Here is a 6284-nt window from a genome sequence, read left to right on the forward strand (position 1 = left end):
CATCATCATCATCATCATCATCATCATAATCTTCTTCGACGTCATCATCATCATCATCATCATCATCACATCGTTGCACATCATGCAGCATGACAACTCAATAGTCGTTTCGTCTTCTGGCCAGCAGGGGTCCAATCAGAAACAAATGGTGACATGGCAGGAGAGTGAACTTCCAGGACCTTTTTTTGGTCCAAACTGAAAACAGCCTGGGTTTTTGACCAGGATGTCGTCAAACCAGTCAGACATCGGGCGTCAATCTTTTTTTTTTTTTTCATGCTGTGAATTCTGTTAAATAAGGCATTTATAGAAGGCCAGCCCAGGGATTTAAGTGTGTGTTCAGGAGGAACACCACTAGGGGGCGAAGTACAGTAGCTCCCTGGAGCAATAGCTGTGATTTTTGTGTGCCTCCATTCTGTAAAGACCTGGCCTACTCTGCCTGTGATTGGCTGAGATTCTGAACCTTGACTTGACCAGTCGCAATCCTTGCCTTAACCCAGGAATGTGCAAACTAAGGCCCGGGGACCGGATGCGGCCCGTTCAGCTTTTTATTTTTCGGCCCGCCAAACGTTTCCAAGTAATATAATTTATTTATATTATGATTATACTTCTGTCTTTTCCCTGCAATACCCACGTTTCCCCAATAGATGACGCAGAATAGCCTTTTTATGTGACTTTTATCTTTATCTGCCTTAACCCAACCAACACAAACACGATGGCATACTGACCAATCAGAGACAGGTTGGATGTGGAACTACCGTCATAACTAATCAAACTCAATAATATATAAATCTGTTCCATCTTTGGATTCAACGATTTCAGCTCCAAATTCTGTCCTCGTTTATTCCAAAAGCTCCGTGCACTGAAATAAAAAGATATTTTACTTTTTCACCAGCTTCAGCTTTAATGTCAGATACAACGACGGTCGGGGTGGGGTGGGGTGGAGGTGCGGAGGGGAGTGGTCTCCCACCTTCATCAATTTGTTTGGTCAGCACTGGAGTTCAGATGAGTTTTCACAGAAGAGAACAATCTGGGATAAAAAAACAAACTAAAAACTCTGATCCAAACAGCTCTGGTGTGAAAGCACCTCCAGTGTTTTCTCTGCAGTATCTGTTTTTCACAGCAGGACAATCTGCAAAGAGCCTCAGTGGTGCAAAACACACACAAAAACACGTGCACACACATGCACACACATTCATCATTTCTGTCAGTTTGTTCTCAGGTCTAATGATACCTTGCTTTCGAGGGCTCTGCAGTTCTGAGCTGGCAGGGAGTTGGCAATCAGTACCAGTTGGGATGGAAAAACTCCAGGTCTGCACGATGCAGGAGGAAAATGTGAAAAACGCCCACGGAGATGTTTTAACAGAGGTTTCATCAGCTGCGAGGTGATCACACACACACACACACACACACATTAGAGGCTAGGTCAGTTCCTGAAGAATTATAAGTTTTAAGTGCCTTCGTACAAATGTGAACCAGCTTTGGTTCAAACCCGTTTCACAGACAAACTGTTGTTTTCACCTCCGTTCACGTTGTTGTTGTTGATGTTGTTGTTTTATTTAAGCTAGTACGGCTAACTGTGAGTTGTTTTTAGGCTAAAGTGTCAACTGTTTCTGGCTAGCTGTTACATATTCATATCATTAAGATACTGTTTACTTTTATTTATCTCTTGGCTCCGTGTTATTTTATTTTAGCCTTTTGCTATTTGTGGTCTTGTTAAAATAGTCTTTCTCTAATATTTAACCCAACTTCCTGTCAGTTTTTTTTTACCGTTAAGCTAGCTCTGAGATAGGTTTGGGTTTTCTTTAAAAAAAACATTATTATTTCTTTAGCCAATTTTTGCTGTATTTAATATATGTTTGCAAATATTAAGCTAACAGTCACATTCTTGACCCATGCGTGACGTGTTTGTTTTCTAATTTAAATAAATATTTAGCTAGTTCAGCTATATTTTTAGCCAACTATTTTAGCTTATTCTGTGTTACTTTCCAATCCTTGTACCCAGTTGTAGCTAACATCCTCCTAACTGTGGATTAACTTTTGTTTATCTTTAGGCTAACATTTTCTATCATTAGAAACTTAACCTTCAGCTATTTGTTGTTTCAATTTTAGAAGGAATGTTAGCTTTTTTGGCTATTTATCTTGAGCTACAAACTGAGAAATTGTGCTAATTCTTGGGTTGACTTGAATTCCGATCAGTTTGTTTTTTAAAAAAAAATCTCTTTTGCTAACATTTAGCGATTTTTGGGCCGAAACATTTGAAATGCCCTGCTTTGAGGGAGGCATAAAAAGTTGTTTCTTAAAAAAAGAAAAAAAAAATCAAACTCACTGTTTAAAGAAGACGACGACAGAAAGGCTAACAGCTGTTTTCAACTTGTGTTGTGTTGGAGCGCAGATAAGAATTTCTGAGGACATTTTGTGGTCTCTCTCTCTCTACCTCTCTCTCTCTCTACGTGAATGAGTTTATGCTTTGTGACACATTGAGACAAAGACGCTGACGTGCTCCCACAGAGTTAGTTCTCTTACGGTCTCGGTTCAATCTTGAAACAATTTAGCCTCACATTGTTCCTGGCAGGTCAGACGGCGGACGATTCTTTGATATTTTCAACATCCTTGAAAAATCTGACTCCATCTGACAGACCGTTCACGAACCGTCCAAACCTCAAATCTTAATTTTATGAGAAGTCCATGCCTCCAGCTCCTCTCTCTCTCTATATATATATATCTGTTTGTCAACATTAGTCAGTGCGTGTACTCGTGCGTGTGTGTGCGTGCGAGCCCCGTTCGTGTGTGTTCCAAATCTGCTCTGCCGTCAGGAGATAAGCAGGTGGGAAATTGTTGTTTCCAGCAAATGAGAGACTGAACGCCAAGGTAGAATTTAGCTGTTGTGTTGATTAGTAGTCATCCATTTGACTGGAGAGGAAGTTTGGAGTTGGCACGTCATTATACACATTAACTACACACACACACACACAGGTGTTTGTGTTTTGTGAGCACGTCACAGACGAAATGTATTCCTTGGCTCAGGGATCTAAACCTCGGGGTCTTGAACCACATGCAGCTCTTTAGCTTTTATGCAGTGGATCAAATGAAGCCTGACTGTTAAAGGAGATAGTTTTTTTTTTGAAAAATTTTGAAACAAATTTCTTAAATTTTTTTTTTAATTTCTTTTTGAAAATATTTTTTGAAAAATTTTTTGAAAATTTTTTTTTAAAATTTGTTTGGAAAAAAATTTTTTTTTTTTTTTTTTTTACTCTCCACTCGATCTCTCTTCACCAGAAAATCGCTGAGTCTTCTCTACTGTTCATCACTCTGTTTCTCTGCTTCTGAATCACACAGCCACAGGCTTGACTCGTCTTCAGATCAGGGTGACGCTGCCCCCTACAGGCAGACATACTGCAGTCCTCTGATGACTGTGTCTCGTCTGAGACACACGTGTTATTAAAGGCAATTGTGAAACAGACAAACAGTGATTCCTGTAAGGCAGAGTCAACCGCCGCTGTTCCCAGCAGCCGGTGAACAGTAATTGATGCTGGTAAAAAAACATTATCACTGACTGAGAGGAGAACCCAAAACTCCTGCTGTCAAATCAGGACCAGGTTTGGAAGGATAAGGTTAAAGTTCATGACCGTCCTTCATGACCTGGAGCGACCGGACGTGTCTGCGGTTCGACCGCGTTTATTCATCGTTTCTGTGTTTTAATCTCAACAGATTTTTCTCCAGATTTTTTCTTTCTAGGTCACTGTTGGAGAAAAAAAAACAACTAGACACTAGACAAGAACAGCAAATATCTTTCTGCCAGCTTCCCTCCTCAGCTCCCCGTGGATGATGATGTCTGTGCTCGACTCAACAGCCTCGTCTCAACACTCCTGCGTCAGTAATATTTCAGGAACATATGACTAATGTTTAACCAGACGATTAAAAGGATGAGCCGCGTGACTCCGTCTGTCTGGGTCTGTCTGCAGACTCCAGACTGGACCTCTTCATCTTCTCTGTTCTCTCATTGCGTTCAGTGCTCACGTCCTAACCCGTCCGCCCCACTCTCGCCCCACTCTCGCCCCGTCTCACCTGTACGCCATAGCAGAACGCCCGGCTTCGCACTCGGCCAACGACAGGCCACATTCTCTCAGGTACAGCTCCAGGCGCCGTCTCTCCACCAGCCTGTGCGCCGCCTCCAGGATCTGAGAAGCCAGGGCCTCCGACTCCTTCCTTTGGTCCGAGCTCTTGCTGCTCCTGGCTGCCGCTTTGGCCACCAGGCTGCCCGAGGAGGACGACGCCTTGGGTTTCTTGCTGAAGCCGTAGAGGTCCTCCATGGAGTACTTCCCTCCTTTGCCTCCTCCGCTGCCTCCCCGACTGGCAAACATTTTAGTCCGGAATCAAATGCAGGCGCTGATGGTAATAATTCTCCTCAGTTTTACCTCCTGAGCCGGAGCCCAATAACACGGCAGAGCTATTCTGATGAAAAAGTCATCAAAAATTCAAAACACTCTCAGCCTAAAGCTGTCAAACGGGAAACTACAGGGAATAAAAGAACTTAAAATGTCAAACAAAAATTCTTGATTTTTTTTTTCATCCCTCGGTGGAGTCGACATCCAGAATCAAACAAAGATAGTCCCAGCATCAGCACCAGCATCAGCATCAGCATCAGCATCCAGTCACTAACAATAACTCCCTCTGATGTCAGGAGCTGTTTTGAATAAAAATGGATGAGAAAAGCAATCAGCATCTTTCTCTCTTTATCTCTCAAAGGAGGGACAGTGAGGGATTTGTGCCCGAGCTGCATCAGCTTACATTTGCTGAGATTAAGAGAAGCTCCCGGATCAAGCATCAGTTCCATCTGAGTCAGCGGAGACTCCAGGAGTTCAGGTCTTCCACCTTCGCCTCAGACCAGAGTCACTTTGTCTCCATCAGGGACAAAAAGGTCAAACTTTACAGAAGTCGACTCACCCGCCAGTGTACTTCAGTTGTACTTCAGTTGTACTACAGTTGTACTTCTAGTTCTAGTTCTGGGTCAACAGTGTTAACAACAATGGACTTAAGAGCCACTTGTTAGCTTGGCTATATATAAGAAGCTAACGAATATTAGCTTTGTTTTCCCCTCTTTCTAAAGCATTTCTCCTTAGAACAAAAAACCCTTTAGCTTGTTAGCATTTACGCTACACACATTTTTATTTATCTCTCAGTAATTTTCTACTACTTTTACCAGGTTTAAAATATTTCTGTCTCTATATGTGTCCTTTGTTTTTGTTAATTGCTATTATTTAGCTAGTTTTTGGCTAGCTTTTAATTAATGATTCATTTAAAATAGCTGTGGATGGATGTTTTTTTCAATGTGTACACAAACACATATATATTTGCATACAGAATGATGATGTCATAAACATGAAGATGAAGATGAAAGATTATCTACTTATCTGCAAACATACATGTTTTATAATCTCCTGTACGCAAATCTGGATCAGCATCAGTAGGAGGAGAGAGAGAGACGTCCGTCTGTCACCGGAAATATAAAAATGTCCCTCAGTGAGACATTTACTGACAGTAAGGCTCCACTCAGAGATTTGAAGGGAAAAAAAAGTATATGTTTTTCTGTCGACCCTGTGATGTGTTCTTAATATTTCTCTTTCTTTTCTCTGTTTCACAGACGGTTTCCACCAGTAGTTGGCAGTAGAACAACTCAAAGAAAGTGACCCACACTGTAAGAATCATTTGTTAATTAACAAAAACTTTTTAATTTTTCCAGGCAGGAATTGAAGAAAGACACTCATCTTTTTCAACAGCTCTGTTTATCTTTTTTTTTTTAGTTTGTTTTAATTGATAAAATCTGCCTGTATTCTTGCAATTTCTTTTTTTAAATCAATTCATCTGTCAAAAGTAACTTTACAGGAAGTGACTTTCACCGTCATTGGGCTTGTTGTCGTTGTCTGTTCGCACACTGAAGTTACATCAAATATTCATTACAGTTCAGTCAGCTCCAAATCACAAAACATGATGTCATTTGTGTGTTTTTCTTTACTATGATAAAATAATTATAGAACAGAGAAGAGGTGTAGAATGACGACATTTAGTTTCTGTATCTATCAGTGACTGAATGGATGAATGAATCTTCCCGTAGACACGAAGGTCAGGCCCATTGACTGCTTCCATTCATGGATCTGTGATGCTGTTTTTCATCTCCTCCATCTTCCAGCTGTCATGGCGCTCACTCAGTCTGAGCATCAGCAGCAGCAGCAGCAGCAGCCTACAGTCCTACAGTCCTGGAGCGGCAGAGATCAACAGGGATTAGA

The 6284-nt window shown here is 41.3% G+C and overlaps 1 long non-coding RNA gene across 2 annotated transcripts; it reads left to right on the top strand.

Moving 5' to 3' along the window:
• Window positions 1-6: 6 nt before the first annotated feature.
• LOC107990057 (uncharacterized) lies at window positions 7-6284 on the top strand. 2 transcript variants are annotated; one of them, XR_003052851.1, is made up of 4 exons: window positions 7-1382; window positions 3736-5538; window positions 5642-5695; window positions 6188-6284. It is a non-coding gene; the product is annotated as an uncharacterized LOC107990057 (long non-coding RNA). The 2 variants fall into 2 exon arrangements; XR_001761600.2 differs by having other exon boundaries at window positions 7-5538.

Source organism: Cynoglossus semilaevis, chromosome 19, assembly GCF_000523025.1.
Source record: "Cynoglossus semilaevis isolate Cse_v1.0 chromosome 19, Cse_v1.0, whole genome shotgun sequence".
NCBI classification, from domain to species: domain Eukaryota; kingdom Metazoa; phylum Chordata; class Actinopteri; order Pleuronectiformes; family Cynoglossidae; genus Cynoglossus; species Cynoglossus semilaevis.